This window comes from Urocampus carinirostris, chromosome 13, assembly GCF_059441175.1.
Source record: "Urocampus carinirostris isolate Australia breed hairy pipefish chromosome 13, RoL_Ucar_1.0, whole genome shotgun sequence".
NCBI classification, from domain to species: Eukaryota; Metazoa; Chordata; class Actinopteri; order Syngnathiformes; family Syngnathidae; genus Urocampus; species Urocampus carinirostris.
The window spans coordinates 3,986,390-4,007,816 of record NC_142361.1 but is presented as its reverse complement, the minus strand read 5'-3'; the positions used below and the strand labels follow the sequence as shown (position 1 = coordinate 4,007,816).

General features: G+C 39.4%; 1 protein-coding gene across 4 annotated transcripts in view; it reads left to right on the top strand.

Moving 5' to 3' along the window:
* cdh11 (cadherin 11, type 2, OB-cadherin (osteoblast)) overlaps positions 1-21,427 on the top strand; it is a 171,392-nt gene that overhangs the window by 24,322 nt on the left and 125,643 nt on the right. The window contains exon 1 of one of the 4 annotated variants that reach the window (XM_088351127.1): positions 6,103-6,189. The exons of the other annotated variants lie outside the window; for them this stretch is intronic. The gene's annotated coding sequence lies outside the window, so the exon portion shown is untranslated. Of the gene's footprint in view, positions 1-6,102; positions 6,190-21,427 lie in introns of those variants that run through there. 4 annotated transcript variants of the gene reach the window in all.

The following is a 21,427-nucleotide window of genomic DNA, read 5'->3' as shown; positions in this document are numbered from 1 at the left end:
TCGAGCCAAAACATTGGATAAGATATTCCAACCAGTTGTATAAGCCATCTCCTTTTAATAATAATAAGTACACTCCTTGATTCATTAAGTTTAGGGATAGGATTTTAATTTAAGGTGAAAAGGGGCACTACTGTGTTATATTTGGCCAACAACTGCGTGATGAAATGCTAGTGAAAACGAGTGCTAATAAGCACAAGGATGAATACAAACTATTGAGACTCAAAGAGACCAAAAGAACACAATTTGACTTTTCATCTTTTGGCCAGCATTTTTTAAGATTTTGGGTACTCGTAGCAGCAAAATGGGCAACAAATGATATCAGCTACCTCCAGCTGAGGTACAGATTTCTTGATTTACGAGTATTTGAAAAAAAAAGCAACATGTCTATGATTAATCATGTATGTCCGCTAATTACCAAAATCAAATTGTTTTTTGTTTAATTTATGATTTCTTATACCACTAGTCAGCGCTAAAAATACACACTTTCACTTTAAGACTTGAGTTTTAAGTTTCTTAGACAAAAAAATTGTTCTAGCTCTACATGTACTGTTTTCAAATTTAGTACAGAAAAAAAACCTTCATTGGATTATTTGATGTCAAAGAGATGCAAATGCCTCTGCTTTTGACAGATACTACATGTGCAACAATTACTAAATAGTACTGTATTTTGAAATGCAATCATTGCTTTATGCGTCGTTCATTTAGAACAGGGGTTAGCAACAAGCAACAACTCTTTGGCTCTATCTGGTGGTGCCATGATGCTTTTTCAAAAATTCAATGAAATAATGGAAAATTGTTAGGTATTTTGAGACAGGACCCAGGCGCAGACACAAGCATCAGATTAAGAATAGCTTTAATGGGAAAGACGTACTGAACACAAGGTGTTCCGAAGAGGAAGGTAGAAGAAAGCCAACAATAAAAAACAGTCCATTCAAAACAAGGCTGGTAAAATTACAAAGTCTTACGTAACTCAAGCCTTAGCTGGTATTTCTGACACTGAATGTCTGTTGCAGCTGCATGATGTTGGCTGTAACCTCCGGGGTCAGTTGAACCCTCTCTGGGGTTTCTTCACAAAAATATCTTTTGATCCCTCTCTGGTAACGTTGGTGTTAAATACTAGGATTTGAATGAGCACCCTGTCTTCCTAATTAACTAATCAGTACAATGGCGCCCTTTGGCTGGCGTTGACGAGTTGGAATCACACAGAAAATAATAAGGTTTCTGTAGGAGGACAGACATAACACAAACATTCTTCCTATTTCTCTAATGAATATAGAAAGTATACCAGGGGTCTCAAATGTGGATGCCCGCGAGCCCAAGGGCCCCCCCCTAAGGACTGCTGTGGTGCCTACGGACCTGATCTGAAAATAGCTCACCAAAGCTGGGTCATTGTGATTTTCAAGTAAATCTTTTTTTTATTGGTTGAATGGGTTTATTTAACACAACTTCCAATAATGAACCTGATAATAACAAGGTAATCACAGAGTTACAACATAGTAATAACATAATAAGTTGTTATTTCAGAAGTGCGTAAAAAACTGAGTAACTCTCGGCTTGAAACATTTTGGAGACCCCTCCAGTATACAGTATTTTTTTTCCTTATAAGGATTATATAAAGTTTTAATTAGTTGCGTCTCCAGACATGTTTTTTTTCAATCCAATATGGTTCTTTCAACATTGTTGGTCGCCGACCCCAAATATAGAACACACACATGCAAGTTAGGATTAAGAAGCCCTAAAAGTTTCCCTGTAATATTGATGAGATTTAATTCGCTATCCAAATATCTTTACTTGCTTTTTGCACGATGCATATTCTTCTGTGCAATCAAGCCATCAAGCGTAATGAATAAAACATGATTCCAAGCTATTCAAGAGCTAATGCTTGAGTGGCAACCAGATCAGAGCTTGGGATCTTTGACGGTTTGACAGGGTCATGGCGGACTAAAGCCAGCGTAAATGCACTCTCACGTTGCTGAATTAATGGGCATAAAAGATATCTGGCCGACATGTGAGGTTGGGTTAAAGGTTTTTTTTCTAGGCTTATCAACCTTTTCTGACTCCTTATGGATCTTGCCTCCTCAATAGAGGAAAGCTCATCGGGGGTCCTCAGAAGGGTCCTGAAGGGGATGCTCATGAATGAGTTTTAGGCCCGGAAGAAAAGTGGTGACTCACTGTCTCTTTTAAGGACACTCCAAGTGGAGATAGTTGGGACAAGTACTAAAATCCATTCAGGAACAAAAGTGCATCACCAGAACGTAACAAACCTTTATGAAGCTAGCTATGCCTAAACTGAAACCTATTCCTCACTTTATATTATTTTCGATTGCTTATATCTTCATGATGGAGTCAACTGCCAGGCTTCAATGAATACTAGTTATATTGTAAGGCTAATTGAACATAATCTTTACGTTTCCAGAAAAAAAAAATCATAGTTGAAGTTTAAAGTTTAACAGACACCCAAAAAGAAGAGAATACATAAATGGATTTTGAACAGGGAACCCCAAACATCTAATCATAAATTCCATTATATTCTAAAAGACCTTCCTTTAGCCTATTTTATTATTATGAAATCCTTGAAAATGCTTGAATTTGAATGTGTTTTCAAGAATTGATACATGTTTGAATTTGGGTTGAAGTGCTTGTGGCCATGTTTCACAAGTCTATTTAAAAATGATGCTGTCACTGTTTTCGGGTGGCCTCACTTTGCGGTTTTTCCCTCATGATAAATGGCAGCTGACTTTGTTCGAACTAAATTGTCCTAAGAAGTGTCATGCTACACCTAAATACGACTCTATTAAATGTGTATTAGTGGAATAATTATGTATCAAGTATAGACATTTATTATAAGCCATGCAAAGAATAAGGTAGCATTTCCCAGTTGTGAATTGTAATGGGAAGAAATTACTGCAACTTAAAATAGAGGCTACATGCAGTCATATGCAAAAGAAACAAAAGTAGGCAGGTGCATAAATTTCGGCACCCCAACAGAAAAATTACATCAATATTAAGTAGATCCTCCTTTTGCAGGAATAACAGCCTCTAAACACTTCCTATAGAATAGAATAGAATAGAATAGAATAGAATATACCTTTATTGTCATTGTTACAAAATGGGTTAACATATTGTGACAACGAAATTGGGCATGACACTCCAGTTCACACATTAACAGTGAGGTATGAGCCAAGAAGATAAAGGAACAGAGAAGATAAGATCATAAAACAAGGGGGATAAGGCTATGGTTATAATTTACATGGTATTTACACAAGAAATGTCGGCATGTGGGATGTTACATACAGTTGTTATCGTGATACCGTAGGAATCGTAAGGGGTGTGCAATATTGCATTTGGTGCAGAAGTCATCATAGTGCAAAAAAATAGTCAGCATATGCATTGGTGCAAACATAGTCACCATAGTGCAGAAAAAAGAAATGGTCAGACATTGTGCAAGGTGAGCAGTAAACATAGTGCAGTCGACATGTGCAAGAACATAGACATGAGTAACATTATATTCGTATGAGGTAGGGTTGGCAAGAGTTTTCAGTTTTTTGTGCGGTGTCTGTTTACAGTGAACAAACATAGTGCGGTCAGCATGTACGTGAGTACTATTTTACATTCGTGTGAGGTAGTTTTTTGCAAGAGTTTTCAGTTTTTTTGTGCGGAACACTTCTTGGATCTTGAGACCACCAGGTGACAAGCGCTCTCAGAACGTAGGCTTCGGACCGGAACATAGGGGGAAATCAGATCTGAAAGATATTGGGGAGCAAGTCCATGTATGATTTTGTATAATATTAAGAGAACCTTGAAATCACATCTTGGGCTAACAGGGAGCCAATGCAGGTTAGCCAAAATCGGCTTGATGTGATCGGACTTTTTTGCCCTAGTTAAAAGCCTCGCTACAGCATTTTGTACCAGCTGAAGACTCTTGATTCTGGAGAGTAGTGCATTACAGTAATCGAGACGGGAGGTAACAAACGCGTGAATTATGATCTCCGCATCCGACTGAGACGTTATATGATGAATTTTAGCAATGTTGCGAAGATGAAAGAAAGAGGTTCTAGTAATTTTCCTCACATGTGTTTGAAAGGACAGATCGGGGTCAAATATGACACCTAAATTTTTAACTGAGTCACTCTGTGTGATGTGACATTTGTCAATGTTAACAGCAATTTTTGAGAATAAGTCACAGCATTTAGATTGACCAATAACTAACATTTCGGTCTTTTCAGAGTTAAGACGCAAGAAATTGAGTGACATCCACTCTTTTATCTCTGTGAGGCAGGCCTCCAAATTTCCACAATTTAGTGTGGCAGATTCCTCCAACGGAAGATATAGTTGTGTGTGATCTGCGTAGCAGTGGAAACTGATATTATACTTGCGAATAATATCACCTAATGGAAGCATGTAAATGCTGAAAAGAAGGGGGCCAAGCACTGAACCCTGCGGAACACCACAGGTAACACTTAAGGGCTCAGATGTCATTTTGCCCTATTTAACACAGTGCGTCCTATCTGAGAGGTAGGATCTGAACCATGAGAGGACGGTTCCTGAGAGACCAATCAATTTTTCCAACCGTTCTAGTAGGATATTATGGTCCACTGTGTCAAAAGCAGCACTAAGGTCTAGCAGCAGCAAAAGTGATGAAGCGCCAGAGTCCATTGCCAGTAGGAGATCATTGGTTACCTTAATCAGAGCTGTCTCAGTAGAGTGGTTAGCCCTGAATCCTGATTGCATTGATTCAAAAAGATTGTTCTCGGATATGAAATCATTCAGCTGCTGTGCCACTACTTTTTCAAGTACTTTAGAAAGAAACGGTAGGTTTGACACAGGTCTATAATTACAAAAGCTTTCTGGATCAAGGTTGGGTCGTTTCAGTGTAGGCTTAATAACAGCGGACTTAAAAGCCGCTGGAACTACACCTGAGGAGAGTGATATGTTTATGATATTTAGAACTGAAGGTCCAAGGACCCCAAAAAGACCTTTAATAAGCGAACCTAGAAGCGGGTCGAACAGGCAAGTCGTCGGTTTGGCTGTATTCACCACCTGTTTAAGATTATCGAGTGCCAGTTCCCTAAATCGGGACAAATTCCTTGGACAGCCACCATGTCATGCATCTATAGATTTCAGCCCTTTAGTATGTGTTGTATTAATACTGTCTTTAGAAATTTCTTCCTGTATGCATTGAATCTTCTTATTAAAAAAGACCACAAAGTCATGGGCTGAATGGGTAGAACTATCTGGGATAATCTGTTGCCTTGTAAGCGATGCTACAGTGTCGAAAAGGATTTTGGGGTTGTTCTTTCGTGACGCAATCACCTTCGAAAGGTAGGCTGATTTTGCAGAGGCAAGGGCCGCTTTATACTTTAATAAGCTGTCACAACAGGTTTGAAGGAAAACCTCAAGCTTGGTAGCGCGCCATTTTCTTTCAGATTTCCTGCATTCTTGTTTAAGGGATCTAGTTTCATCAGTAAACCAAGGCGTGCGTCTTTTAGTTCGTGATTTAAGCCGTATGGGCGCTACTGAATCCAGGACACTAGCCAGGGTAACATTAAACTCATTCATGAGTGAGTCGATAGAGCGTTTGTATGAAGGAAAGGACGCAACTGCTTCTGAAAGAAGATCAGAGAGCTCAGAAACTGTGCCAGTGCTTATATTGCGCCCGCTAAATCCTTCAGCTTTTTTAGTACTACTTTTAACTAGCACCTCGAATGTAACTAAATAGTGATCAGAAATAACGGTAGTACACGGTAACATCGTCATGTTTGAGGTTGAAACTCCTCGAGTCAGTTTCCATCTTTATGAGTAGGCAAATCAACCAGTTGAGTAAAACCAAATGTATCAATTAGAGACCGAAACGCAACAGTAAGTGAACTGAGTGGGGAGTTCATATGAATGTTAAAGTCCCCCATAATTATTAATTTGTCTGTATGGGTTACTAGGTCAGACAAAAGTTTAGCGAATTCATCTAAGAAAGCTGCGTATGGCCCTGGTGCGCGATAAATAGTAACTACATAAATTGACAATAGAGAGGACCGCATAACAAGAGCCTCGAACGCCTTGTAATTTTTAGAGGTACGAGGAGTAAATTTGAGCGTTTTTTTTTTTCAGAAATTAGCGCGACACCGCCACCCTTCTTCAATGTGCGTGCTACATGGCTGCTCACGTAGTCTTGAGGAGGAGCCTCATTTAACGGTAAAATTTCATCCGGTCTCAACCAAGTTTCACATAGACCAATCAAGTTAAGTTTGTAATCACGAATAATATTATCAACAAGTAAAGCTTTAGGAGCAAGCGATCTAATATTTAACAGACCAAATTTTAGCTTTGCCGAATCGTTTAACTTAGCTCCTTCGGCTTTGCACACTTCACACACTTCCCCGCACGACAACCCCGCTTCTGCTTTCCGTCTTTACGGCGCCTTCGTCGCTTCGCAGGTGGGGTGGCCGACCACGGAGATCCTGGGTATCTTCGTATCTTGTTCGGGATATCATAGGTGGAATAAAAAGTGCCTGTAGAGTTGAAATTCAGACTCACGCCCAATTTCAAGTCAAGTCAAGTCACATTTATTTATATAGCCCTTAATCACAAAAATGTCTCAAAGGACTGCACAGGATTACAATTACAAAATTGCACAATTACCTGATCTTAAACCAGCATGCGGGCAAGGAACAACTCAAAAACCTCAGTGTGAGGAAAAAAGAGAAACCTTGAGAAAGGACCTCACATGTGGTAATCCCCCTTCCAGGATTGACCAGGGTGAATCACAATTAGCATTACTGTACACAGAATAGTAAACACTAGGTAAGATGTTGAAAATGTCCGGAAAGTGCATGACAGCAACGACGCCCCCAGCCTGTAAACTTGTCCAGAAAGTCTATAACGGCCACAACGCAGCTTCCCATCTCTGCCAGCTGGTAAATGCAGGGGTTGACATGCTTCAGGTCAGACGTTGGTCCACTTACTCATCTCAAATCGTCCTTCTCCTTCGTATCATCACCAGGCAGGCAGTAGGAAAAAGACAATACAGAATATGAGGTGGGCATCAGTCATAAGCTTTGGAATAGAAGTGTGTCTTAAGCCTCGATTTAAAAACTTCCGTTGAGGTTGCAGATCTTATCTCCGGAAGCAGGGCGTTCCATGACACCGGGGCCCGGATGGAGAACGCTCTCAAGCCTGCAGATTTCTTGGCTCTTGGAGTCACAAGTAGACCATCATTTTCCGAGCGCAGACTCCGTGCAGGAACATAGGGGGAAATCAAATCAGAGAGATAAGAGGGTGAAAAAAGGGGGCCAAGTACAGAGCCTTGAGGAACACCACATTAGATTGTGTAGAGGTCAGATTGCCATAGTTAACACATTGCATCCTGTCTGCCAGGTAGGACCTAAACCGCGAAAGTACAGTTCCTGAGAAACCAATGCATTCTAGATGAACCAGTAATATGTTGTGGTCGACAGTATCAAAAGCAGCGCTGAGATCCAGCAGCAGTAACATTGATGAGGCACCGGAATCTATTGCTAAAAGGAGATCATTGGTTACTTTAGCCAGAGCTGTCTCAGTAGAGTGATTTGCCCTAAATGCTGACTGGACGGTTTTCAAAGAGGTTATTTTTTGACATGAAGTCATTTAGCTGCTGTGCAACGACCTTTTCAAGTAATTTTGCAAAAAATGGCAGATTTGACACTGGCCTATAACTACCTAGGCTTTCTGGGTCAAGGTTAGGTCGCTTAAGCGTGGGGTTAATGACGGCAGACTTGAAGGCTACAGGAACAATACCCGAGGATATCGATATATTAATAATATTTAGAACTGATGGTGCTATGATCCCAAACAGATCCTTCACCAGTGAAGCTGGAAACGGATCGAGCAGGCATTTAGTTTGTTTGGCCCTAGTGACCATCTGTGTTAGATTATCAAGGGACAAATCATTGACACTGGAGAATTTTTCTGAACAACCGCCGACACGGTCCTTACCTAACACCTCCACATCTTTGAGATAGTAGGAGGATACAGAACGTTCTTTTAAAATTTCATTCCTGATCAGTTGAATCTTATTATTAAAAAATTCCATAATGTCGTTAGCAGAATAAGTACAACTATTGGTTAAGTTGTTGTCTGGTAAGTTTCGCCACTGTTTCAAACAAAAATTTCGGATTAGTATGCTTAACAATAATCTTAGAGAAAAACGATGCTTTAGCTGAGGCAAGAGCTACTTTATATTTCAGCAAGCTGTCACACCAGGCCAGTCAGAAGACCTCCAGCTTAGTAGTGCGCCATTTTCGTTCAAGTTTTCTGCGACCTTGTTTGAGTAACCTGGTTTCTTCAGTAAACCAAGGTGTATTCTTCTTATGTCGGAATTTATGCCTTAGGGGCGCCACAGAATAGAGAACATTAACCAAAGCAGTATTGAAGTTGTTTGTAAGTGAGTCAACAGACCCAGTGTACGAAGGGAAGGCTGCAGTTACCGTAGGTAATAGTTATTTTAAGGCTAATACCGTTGTTGGACGGATATTGCGACTGCTAAAGCCTAAATTTTCCTCATCACAGTAAACATTAAACAGCACCTCACACTTAACAAGATAGTGATCAGAGATGGCATTAGGATACGGTAACACTGTAACATTTGAGGCTACTATGCCACGGGTCAGAACGAGATCTAGAGTGTTCCCATCTTTATGAGTGGGCACATCAACTATTTGATTGAAACCAAAAAAATCAGTGACTTAAAAGCAATTGCAAGTGAATTTGATGGGGAGTTTATGTGAACATTAAAATCACCAATAATTACAACATTGTCCGCATAAGTTACTAAGTCTGTTAACAGTTCCGGATATTCATCCCAAAAAATTTGAGTATGGTCCAAGTGGGCGATACACAACAACTAAATAAATTGGTGTTGACATTAATGACCTCATAACAAGTGCTTCAAACGTTTTAAGAGCAACATCTCCACCTTTTTTGCATGGTCGTGCCAAGTGCGAACTCACAAAGTGTAGGGGGAGAAGCCTCATTTAACACTACAAACTCATTTGGTTTTAACCAGGTCTCACAAAGGCCAATAAGGTTAAGATTGTGTTCATTAATAAGGTCATTCACAAGTAAAGCTTTGGAGGCTAGTGATCTAATATTCAAAAGGCCAAGCTTCAGCACTGTGGACTGAGCTGAAACCTTTCGCAAGTTTTGAACCTTAATGGCAACCTTAGCGGTAACCTCCACAGGATTATACTGCCGGTACTGGGTCTTTGCCTTGCATGACGGCAGATGCGGCCCGAATTCCATACCACAGGAATATTGTTGACAGGTGGAGTAGCAGGATGACTATTGGTAGAAAATAATGTTATTTTTTCTCCCTCCTCACCTAACAAAGGAGAAACAGAGGCAAGAAGCACAGAAGAAGATGCTATAGAAGAGTACAGGTCAGGGTGTATGGTGCAGTCAATTGAACGCTCTAAACTACAAAAACTATATGGATTGCATGAATCTAGCATAGCGCTAGTTAGATCTAGTGTTACAGACTCCACACCCGTGGTTACAGGTTCACTAATCACCTGTGACCTGTCCTGCACTAGTGTACCCTGTCATGGAAGGCTTAAACAGTAATCTAGATTTTTAGAAAGAGTGAGAGTAACTTCCCAGTTAGGGTGAAGGCTGTCTCTCCTCAGCAGGTCAGGTCGGCCCCAGAAAGCAGGCCAGTTGTCCACAAACCTAAATCCCTGCTGACTGCAAAAACTTGCCAGCCACCGGTTTAACGAGACTAGTCTGCTAAACCTCTCATCATTGCCTCTCGCAGGCAAGGGGCCAGAGACAATGACTCGATGCCGACTCATCTTTCTGGCGAGATTACAGGTGCTAGCAATATTTTTCTTTGTAATCTCAGATTGCCTCATTTTAGGATCATTAGAGCCGACGTGAATTACTATATCGGTGTAGCTAGCCCTGTCCTGGTGTCTAGATTTGCATGTCAGCTCCTTCAAATTAGCCTCAATGTCGGAATTTAATAAGTTCCTCCCGACTATAAGTGTTATTGGCCACGCATGTGTCCAGAAAAGAAAGCAAAAAAAGACAGGAGAACGGTGATAAATAGAAGATTAGCTGGAGAGCAATGAGCCGCAGCATTCCTGCTAAAAAGAAAAATCCAGAAATCACAAGGCATGATTGTTTTAACGATTTATTTGTGTGATATGGCTGCAAATAAGTATTTTAACAACTGAGAAAATGAATGTTAATATTTGGTGCAGTAGCGTTTCTTTGCTATAACAGTGGTAAAATATTGCCTGTATTTTTTCACCAGGCTTGCACACACTCCAGGAGGTATCTTGGCCCACTCCTCCAGACAGATCTTCTCTAGATCAGTCAGGTTTCTGGGCTGTCGCTGATAAACACGTAGTCTGAGCTCCCTCCAAAGATTTTCGATTGGGTTCAGGTCTGGAGACTGGCTGGGCCATGCTAGAACCTTGAATTGCTTCTTATGTAGCCACTCTTTGGTTTTCCTGGCTGTGTGCTTCAGGTCGTTGTCGTGTTGGAAGATCCAGCAACGCCCCGTCTTCAATGCTCTGACTCAGGGAAGAAGGTTGTTCCCCAAAAACAGTTTTAGACTGATCGTGATGTTTTCTGTGATGATTATATTTCATGTCTTGAATCCCAAGAGTTTAAAGTTTCCAATGATATGTGGAATGACTACTTCAGTGGCAAGTGTCATCGTACAGAAACACTTTTGTTTATCAAAAGTCTGCAGTCCACCGGCGGGATGTCAAAATGTTAAGGGGTTATGGTACTGTAAATTATTAAAACTATTTATGTGTTCTGTCTTTCCTTGTAAATATCTCATTTTTCAATTTGGGCACATGGGCTTGTAGTCTGGTGCGGCTTATGTATGTACAAAATTTTTCCTTTAAAAATGTACTGGGTCTGGCTTATAAACAGGAGCGTCTTATAGTCCTAAATTTATGGTATGTGTGGCACTGCAAAATACATGATTCACAGCGGATTTTTTTTTTCTTGAAATGGTACTGGAAAAATTGGGAAATTGGCTTAGAAAGTCCTTTAAAGCGCTTGAATTTAGCCATGAAAAAGGTGGATAGACCCTCAAATAAAACTAACTGTTATTCAACACCCATAGTCGCAAATCCACGTTGCTACAAAAGGTAATCTCCAACACTGCGGGTTTCCTTTTTGGCCGTCAAGATTTGAAGAACAGGCTTAGCACTAACTGAAAACAGCGGCTGCTCTTGCACCCACTTGGGTCTCACGTAGTCTCCTTTGGAATTAATAATTTTTACCGCCTGAACGAATCCATTAGGAAGCAGCATGTTATCCAGAAGACAATAAATAAGAGGAGGGCAAAAAGATGGTGTTCGAATTCTAAATATATTTAACCCCTCTCCCTTGCTTAGCCAGTTCATTCTCTCAATTGCTAGTAAGCCCCACGGCAGGGTCCCGGGGGTCAGGGGTGTCAGCTGTGGGGTAATGGGACAGCTGTATCGAGTTCAGACCAAGCTCCCTGGGGACAAATGTGAGATTAAGCCAATTAGTAGCTGCCAATCACTGTGACGTATTACAGGCAGCTGGATCAATACATGAATAGTGGGTAAAGGAGGAAAATTGTCAATGCCAGGCAGGGGGGTGGGGTGTTGTTCACTTACCAGACAGCAACAGAGAGTTTCTACCCTGAGGGCCAACACCACCATACACAAGCATGCAATACTGTAAAAGGTATATAACTTGCTATCTGACTACGTTGTTATACATTACTATACAGTTGCTCCCCTACTTACGAACATTTGACTTAAACAAAATGGTAGATACGAACATTTTTTTCGGGATGTAAGTTAGATTTGGTATTGTGTGCACCTTTTTCCAAGTACAGGACGGTGCTGTACTGCTTCTTTCTGTCTTGTGCCGCTGTGAGAGGTCACCCAGCATCCACACCGAAGAAGAAATACGGCTTCTCGTTCCTGGTTTGTGTGTAATCATAACAACGTGTACTGTATAGCTAGAGCGCTAAGAACTTTGACGTTTGTATTGTTTAATATCTCGTGCATCCATTCAATATAGTGGGTGTAAAGTGTAAGGAAGAGGGGAGTCGTTTCTTTTGAAACAAAAGTGGAATAGAATAGAATAGAATAGAATATACCTTTATTGTCATTGTTACAAATGGGCTAACATATTGTGACAACGAAATTGGGCATGACACTCCAGTTTTACACATTCATAGTGAGGTATGAGCAAGAAGATAAAGGAACAGAGAAGATAATGTTATAAGACAAGGGGGATAAGGCTATAGTTATAATTTACATGGTATTTACACAAGAAATGTCGGCATGTGGGATGTTACATACAGGGTTGTCGTGATAACGTTGGTATCGTAACGGTTGTGCAATATTGCATTTGGTGCAAAGTCATCATAGTGCAAAAATAGTCAGCATGAAACAGGAAATGGTCAGACATTGTGCAATTTGAGCATTAAACGTAGTGCAGTCGACATGTGCAAGAACAAGACATGAGTAACATTATATTCGTATGAGGTAGTGTTGGCACGAGTTTTCAGGGTTTTTTTTTGTGCGGTGTCTGTTTGAGCAGTGAACAAACATAGTGCAGACAGCATGTACGTGAGTACCATTTTACATACGTGTGAGGTAGTTTTTTTGCAACAGTTTTCAGTTTTTTGTGCGGTGTCTGTTTAGGGTGGTAATGGCTGTGGGGAAGAAAGCTTGATGCGTTTGATGAAACTGAAGAATTTTTTTTGACCACCTTTTACCACGGATGACGACCTCTTGAAGCGCAAGTCCCAAAAGTACAGTTTATTTATCTTTATAGAGCATTTTATTTTATTAAATGTGTATTTGTTTGTGCAAAAAAATACAGGTTACTTATACAAACCTTAAAAACACTTATATAAACATACAAAATTTAGCACTGAAGCAACTTACGAACAAACTCAACTTACGAACGATTGTCAAGAACCTAACTCGTTTGTAGGTCGGGCAGCGTCTGTAATGACAATTCGATTTACCGTATTTTCCGCACTATAAGGCGCACCTAAAAGCCTTTATTTTTTTCAAAAGCTGACCATGCGCCTTATAATACAGTGCGCCTTATTTATGGATCAATTTTAAAGTTGCAAAGTTTTCCAACTAATTTGCAGCCGCAGACTAGATTTTCCCCCGAACGCCAAGTAGTACGCGGTGGATGCTGGGATTTATTTACCGGCGTTTCATTGGCTAACCAATGTGTCAATCATCATTTGAATCGATCACTATTGGCTAAAGTTATTCGGAGGTCAAGAGGCGGATCCTTTTTATCATTTACAGGCTGCCATTGGCTTAAACGGCGAAACAAAGCCTGCAATTGGCCGAAAAAGATGAATGCGTATAGCATGTGGCTGACGGCATAGAGAAAGCATTTTTTTCTATTCTGTATTTGTAAATATTGTATTCTCCTGGATTTACTACCCTCACGGATATAAGAGGACATTGCCTGCACATTATTATGAACACAACGACTTCGGTGAGCTATTCCGGGTTTTATATTGTCCCTGTATCTTGTTTCAGACTGAACTCGATGGTTCTGTGATAAGTGGTGCAGATAATGGATGGAATGGAGTGTCCATTTTTAAATTAAACTCAATTCCAAGTGTTTATTGTCATATGCACAGTAAAGTTGCGAGCGAAAAAGAAAATAGATACTAAGGAATGGTTATCATTTCTTGAATTCCAAGACTTTAACCTTCCGAATGATGGAACGATGCATTTGAGTGACATCTTACGGACACTGCATCCGCACGTGTTCTCGACACGTATTTGCGTCTTTGCAAGCTTTCGGAATGTTAAGGGGGTAACAAGTTGGACTGAACTATCTGATTGTTTTGTCCACGTTCCCATTGTAGCGCCTTATAATCCGGTGCGTCTTATGTATGTCAAAAATAGGACCAAAAACTATTTTTTCGGGGTGCGCCCTATAACCCGGTGCGCCTTGTAGTGCGGAAAATACGGTAACTTTCATTTGGCCAATAAATTTAGTTTTTTAATAATTTTGTTGTATTTTTTTTATATATACATATATATTAATACACACAAAGTAGTAGAACTTTATTAACTAATTTATGTATGAATGAATGAATGAAAACTTTTATTTCGAACATTAAAAAAAAAGGGGAAAAAACAATGAGTCAACAACAAAATAATGTCACATAACATGTTCGAAAGGGGGTAGTATATTGTGATGCTATTTCAGTATTACTATGGTTATCACCGTTAATTGGGGCAGAGAAAATCGGCAAAGTAGCAGCGCCCCTTAATTAAATCCCCCTCGTGTCAAACTTAACTCAAGATGGCGTCCTTACCGACTGAGAGTAAAAGGCTGTCACCAAAAAACAAGTATTAAACTACAAAAAAAAAACACAAAACACATAACTCCAGTTAATGAACGGTCTTTTTTGTCATGATACAAAAGTACGACAAAATTGGACTACTCCTTTCAGTATTAGAAAATGATTTAGAGAGTGGCTGGCTAGTTGCTCACTAGCATCGGGTGTCCTCGAAATAAGCGGTATGGTTAAAATACAACCGTCCCAAATGTAGTCGTCTCCCATGAGTTGTAATTTCAGATGACCTGTTTTACTGGTAACGGATCTACTGTTGGTCAGATACAGGTTGGGCAGTGGTAGTTTGTGAGAGTTGTTATGCAGGTTAGTCACAGTAAGCCGGACCTGCGGCACAGCTATTGCCCAACGCTGCCTCAGTCTCTACCGTTCCAGATAACAATCAATGCAGCTCTAGATCACCATTTGTTTGTGCTATTCTGAATTTCATAAGAGACCGATTTAATTCATGATTATCTTTTCAGTGGAACGAACCGCTGAAACACTAGCTGTAGCCATGCTTTACAGTTTGTTTTGGGTGGACACATTGACTTGTGCTCCAACCCACTCCTGCTTTTTAATTCCCAGCATACACCAAGCTATCACAATCACACCCACCCAACACAAAAAGCCCTTTCCAAGCTACCCCATAATAGCATTTGTTTTGTGCTGTCTGCTGCAGAGCACAATCCACTATACTTTGATATCAATGATAATGAATACAATACAGTTGAATTAAAAATGTGCAAGGCAGTGAACTAGCAATAACCGAAGCACGAGGCCAGATAATAGAAAATCCCTGACTGGCCGCATGTAGACCGCGGGCTGCAGTTTGCCTGACACAGGGGCTAGAGGAATATTGAGGGTAGTCAAAATTGTTCTTGGTGAATAATAAACAATAATTTCTTACAAATCCCACCAATACTGATAGATTTCTCAGCATACCCAATGTGTATTAAAATGATAGAATGTGAAATTCTGTGCATTTTCAAATTAGTTGGTTTGGCGCTCTGAGAGTTTCAAATGAGTTTGTCATGACTGAGAACTGTGGGGAGGGGAAGACCCAAGAGGAGGCGTGAAAGAAGCGACTTTTGAAGAATGACAACGAGGCTGCAAAGAGGATTTAGGATTTTTCGAATGGTGAATGAAGGCGACACTTCCACGGTATTAGCGGGATCATTGAGAGCGAGTGCCATTTGAATTGCGCAAATGGAGTGAATATGAAGGGGAGAAAGAAACCCATTTATAATCATTACCCAGAATTAAACGCGAAATGAAAGAAAATCAAGTAAAATGCAAGCGGGATGACGAGTAGAAAAAGGGATGGAATTGAATAAAAGAAGTGGAAGAGGGAGTTTTGCTTTTTAAAAGGGGCGCATAAATGATGGAGGAAATGGGACAGGAAAAAATGAGCCGATGGAGGAAAGTAAGGAGGGGAGAAACATCTGGTATTAGTCTCAAGGTCCATACAATTTCATTGTGTGTGAGAGTGCGTGTGTGAAATGTATGCATGCATTTGTGCGTGGTACGTGCATTTAGCAAAGAAGAGAACACACGTAGCCGGGTACTTTTGGTCATTTTTGTGGAAAAAAGTAAAGATTTGTTGCCAGAAATCTGGTGAACTCCTAATTAATACTTTGTAAACATGTTCTTAGTTCAAATTGATTTTTATACAGATAACTGTTATGTTTTTAGAGTAAAAACTATTCGATATTTGACTCTAATCCGTGTAGTGCTCTAAACCATGAATTTTCTCATCTGTTGCATGACTTTATTAGTCCATACAATTAAAACATTGGTGTATATTTTTCCTTTTTTTGGACTCTCTTTTAGAGAACGTGTTGAACTTCTGACACCCTGTTTACACTCTTTCCTTTGTGATGAAGGGTTGTTTTTGCTTCTTTGGTCTTGAACAAGTGTGTTTTTCGCCCGTTTTAACCTTTATCCAGCCACTGAATAATTTATAGCCTTGCAAATGCTCACAAAATGAGGTCGGCTAATGACAGCGTCGCAAAGCCATACATTTGTAAATAAGGCTAATCCACCTTCTGTGCATCATGATTTATGAGGGGTTGAGCAAAACCAGAAGGCGTGGTTTGTGTGAGACGGTTATTTTTGAATGTGTTTCCCTTAGAGCTGGGCTGTTGACGGCGTTATCGTGCTGTGTTATTGTGAGTCTCTTGCGGTGTGACAAAGAAAAGGTTGCTGTTGAGCTAATGTCCTAGTCTAACATTGATTGGGCAAGGTGAGCAGAATTCATGAAGGGCACACTTACATTAGGTTCTTCATACTGTACCCATGCAGGCTTGCTGCTTATGTCCGCATTTTAACACAGAACAAAAATAATTTTGGTCGATTTTTCTTTGAGGCAGCTTTCTACGTTGAAGTTTCCTTCTCTATGCCCATTTTATTTGATGTTTATGTCTTTTGTTCTATACCAACCATCAAACTTCACGCAGGTTGTTCTGGTGAGAAAAGTGAATCAAGAGTGAAATATTTTACTTGTCAAAATTATTGAAATATTCAGGGTTCATAATGGTGCTTGTAATCCTTGAAAATGCTTGCATTTTAATGTTGAGATTGAAAATTCCTTGTAAGTGCTTACAATTGTTGCCATGATTCTCAACAAGTCTTCTTAAAAATGCACCTGGCATTAGTTTGTACTGTATTTTCTTATGAAGCGTTATTGCCCCCTATTGGTCTTGCCTAAGAGGACGAGTGTATGTTTTACCTAAACAGAGCACTAAATGTGTATTATTGCAGGATAACGTATCAATTATGGGCCGTGCAAAAAATAAAGTTCGCGTTTCGCCGTGGTAAATTGTAACGGGAATATTTTACTGCAACTCTGAATGTATGGTACATATTATCAATTTTTACCCAAGAGATATGTCTCAGAAACCAATATATTTGAAATTTACTCAAGATCTTAAATAATATGTCTTGACAAATGCACACACATGATTGAAAATTGCATATCTAAAGTGCAGATACACTGTATATTTGTTGCTCCGCAACATACATGATTAACATGATTACGTTTTTTTTTCTTTAAATGGTACTGGAGAAATTTGAAAATGTGTTTGGAAAGTTCTTGAGTTCATTAATTTGGACATGAAAAAGGTGAATATTGCTTCTCTTCATTGTTTAATGGATCTGCAGCTAATGTGACAACCGTACTACTGTTGTAATTAAGAAGAACTACAAATATCTGATAAAAAAAAATTGCAGCAATATTTTCAAAATAGGAGAATCTACCGTGTTATTTGGTGTAAGCGCAAGGCCTGGAGAAGCCTCAGAATCTCATCTGATGAGCTGGACAAAGTGGCTGGGGATAGGAAGTTCTGGGCTATCCTGCGGAGGCTGCTGACCCTACATAACAATCCTAGATAACCGGAAGAAAATCGATGGATGGGTGATGGATGGGTCACACAAAGTGTATGACGTATATAGTGTCCAACACCATAAGTATCATTGTTTGGAAAGAAAAGAATGAAGACTGGTAGGGAATGGTAGGGAAACAGATGATAAGGAGTTAACTAGGTAGTCTATGCTTGGAGCAACACAACAATACGTTATTTATTGAGTGTGGGAGCCGTATCAAGGCTAATAATATTCTTAGAAAAACAGAAAAGAGTTCATTTTCCATTTAAAGTCCATTAGGACATCATTTTAAGGGGAAGATGAAGACCAAATATTTCCAATAGGAAAAGCAATTGGAGGGGGCTATGGGGATAGTGGAAGGCATATGAATTGATTCCAAATCGGCAAACTATCAGAGTATAGACTTTATTCTTCATTGTTTTTTTGACCTGTGTATGTGTGTGGATGGATGTAGGTGATGCAGTTTTTGCAGCTGTGAAAGTTTTGCTGACCTGACAGCAGTCACACACACACACGTATGTACACATACACGAAACCTCATGCTTCCATTTGAGTAGCTTTTTTTGCTTGGCCTTGATTGTATCCCGATTTTTTTTCCATAGAAAGAGCCCGTCCTGCTCCACGAATTCCAGTCAGTTGCGCTTTGGCAGATGTATATACCTTATACTGATTGGCCAGATGTGCATACCTTAGAAAAATAGTACAAAGAATACTGAATGTATAAAGTAAAAAAGTACTATGAGATTGAAATAATGAAAAGTACTAAGATACACACAAAAGTACAAGACATACTAAAAAGTACATAGAAAAACAAAAACAAATCTTAAAATCAATGACAGATCCAAAATGTAGGTAAGATAAGAAAGGGCAGGGGTGTCAAAAGCAAACGGATAGAAGGGCCAAATACAAACTTGATTGAATGTAAAACCAATTGAATCTACAGATAAATAAAGCAATATTTTATTATGGCTTTGTCAGTAATCTTTATTTTTTAACAGGCACAAAATATACATTTCTTTGATCCCCATTACATGAACACTAAAAAAGCCAGTATTATTCAGGCACCATCAGTAGCCTATAGGTTGTATTTTATGTTTGGGTCAGGTTTTCATCTGGCATTTTCACTTCTAGAGTGATTTTCCTAAATGCTTCTAAAGGATTGTGATCCTGGCCAGATTTTTTTCTGGCTGGAGACAGTAGAATGTCTTTCATGGAAAAGCTGCTGAGTCATCAAAAACAAAAATGCTAAGTCAGCTTTTTCGGCAGTTTTCACAGCTGTTGTAAGTTATCTGCCTGCCTGTAAAATATGATGTTGATATTCAATCTAAGAGATGAAATTCATTAAAACCATAAGCGCTAAGTCAACTTTTTGGGGATTTTTTCCCGCATATATGTCTACTCTTCTAACTATCGACAAGACATTGTGTTAAAATTGAATGTGGTTCTGGCCTGGGAGTGTGGAATGTATTTCTGTGAAAAAAATGCTGACTCTTTTTACCTCTAGGGTAACTACCTGTGAAAGAAAGTGGTCATATATAAACTCCTTCCCCATTTTATTGGGAGGAGAGACAAACAAACAATCAAACAAACAGATATATATACATATACTTAGATCCCAAACAAAAACATTATCACCACCCTCGTTTTACCCGCGTGTGTTAATCAAGGTCATCTCAGGGGCCGAAGAAAACCTTCTGAATGTGGCCAGTAGGCATTGACTTTGACAAATGTGAGGTTGGTTATGCAGGTAAAGAAGTAATTAGATAGGTAAGAATAATAAAGTTGGTAGCTCTGTTTATCTTCAGATAAATCCTTGCCATCGTCAGTGTGTGTGATGGATGAAGTAGCAGTTTGCATGTGCCCCACCACTGATCGTTCCATCATGTTTGTTTTTCCCTCTTAGAGCCTCAACATACATTCACAAATTGGTATTCACCGCCAAAGCCAAGAGCTTTTCTGCTTTATCGAATACACTGGCATTTAGAGATTCCCCCTTTTTCCCCTTCTTTTATGGTTGCACCTTGGCTTCATTTTGAAGGGCACAGTGATTGACATGTTTATCAGGAATCAAATGGCGCATCAAGTATGATATACACAAGTTTGAGTATGGCATACCATACGATCGCTTTTCTTGGAAATTGCTGTACAGTAATCCTTAGTTGATCGCGGTGGTTGCATTATAAAGAATGTGCGCGGTAGTCAAAACCCGCAAAGCAGAAACATTTATTTATTCAATAAATATCAGTAACATAATGTATATCACTGTAACAAAATAGCAACTATAGATATGCAAATAAAAACACAGAACTACAGTTAAATGAATGGTCCGCATTGTCATTATTACTCATTATACAATAGTATAACAAAATTGGAAGGCTTCTCCATTCAGTGTAAGAAAGCAATGTGGAAAATGGCTGGCTAGTTGAACGCTAGTATTGAGGATCCTCTAAATGAGCCAAGTCTCTGTGATGATTAAAACACAAGAATCACGAATGCAGCGAGTAGGATGTTTATTGGGGGATAGATTAGAAAGAAATGTAGTTTTGGTTGGTATTGTGGGAAAAGTAAGGTTTTTAGGTATTGGGCTTATTTATCCGTGTATAACACACTTCTTACCCAGTAATAATTCAAAATTTGGGTGCAAGTAATACATAAGCTTGTACCATGTTTGGACAATGATTCATCAGTCAAAATATTTTGCCGACCGCAATTGCAAAACACTAGATGCAACGTAAAATGAACCTAGGTTGCGGCAGTGAGAGTACCCAATCCTAACCAATAGACCACCGGCGATAAAGATTCCATGTGAAAAGGCATATGATTGTATCTCACTATCACACTAGTTTTACCAGAGATACCAGAGATGAATATTAGAGAATGGAGAAAAAATAAAGCCTTCCTGTAAGACAGAAAAGAATGCAAAAAAGCAGGACGAGGGGACCAACCCTTTGGTGTATCTTATGATGAATCAGAATTTAAAGGACATTACATTAACACATTGTAATTTGTATGTTGGCATTTTGTTCATAGTTTAAGTTGACAATGCATTATTTTATAATCGGCTGCATATATTCAATGTTTGTCACTTTACAATGCTTAGTTTGAGCTGAGAAAAAGTGAAAGGGAATTGTTTACCTATTTTGAATGAAAAAGATAGGGGTGCACTTTATATACGAGTGATTTATACATACATATGGTGGGTTTTTTATGCTTCTGCGTAAGTTCCCTTTGTTGTATAATTTTTGATTACTTCTAGACCCAATTACAGTAACTTAAGTATTATTTTCTCGCCGCACGTTATTTCTAATCCTTGTTGTAATCCGGTATTTTGGCTTTAAAACATCTTCAAAGATTCCAGAAACCTCTTCAATAACTCATTGAACATCAAGAATGGCGCCACACCGAGGTTTACCTACAGAAAATGTCTCAAATCTTTCCAGATGTGACAAAATGTGCCATCATATCCATTACTCTGGGTGGTCTTAACATGCTCACAAACTTTTTTTTGTTTTGTTTGTTTTCTTTTGGTTTTTTTTACTGTCATGTTAAACAGGAGGCAAGACTGCCATAAACGGGTGTCTGGGCCAAAGAGAAAAGGGGCATGGAAGGCTCATTTACATCACACTGCCCACAGATGCAGTAAAAAAAGACACTTGATTCAACTGCATGTGTGTCTTTCTCTGTGTGTGC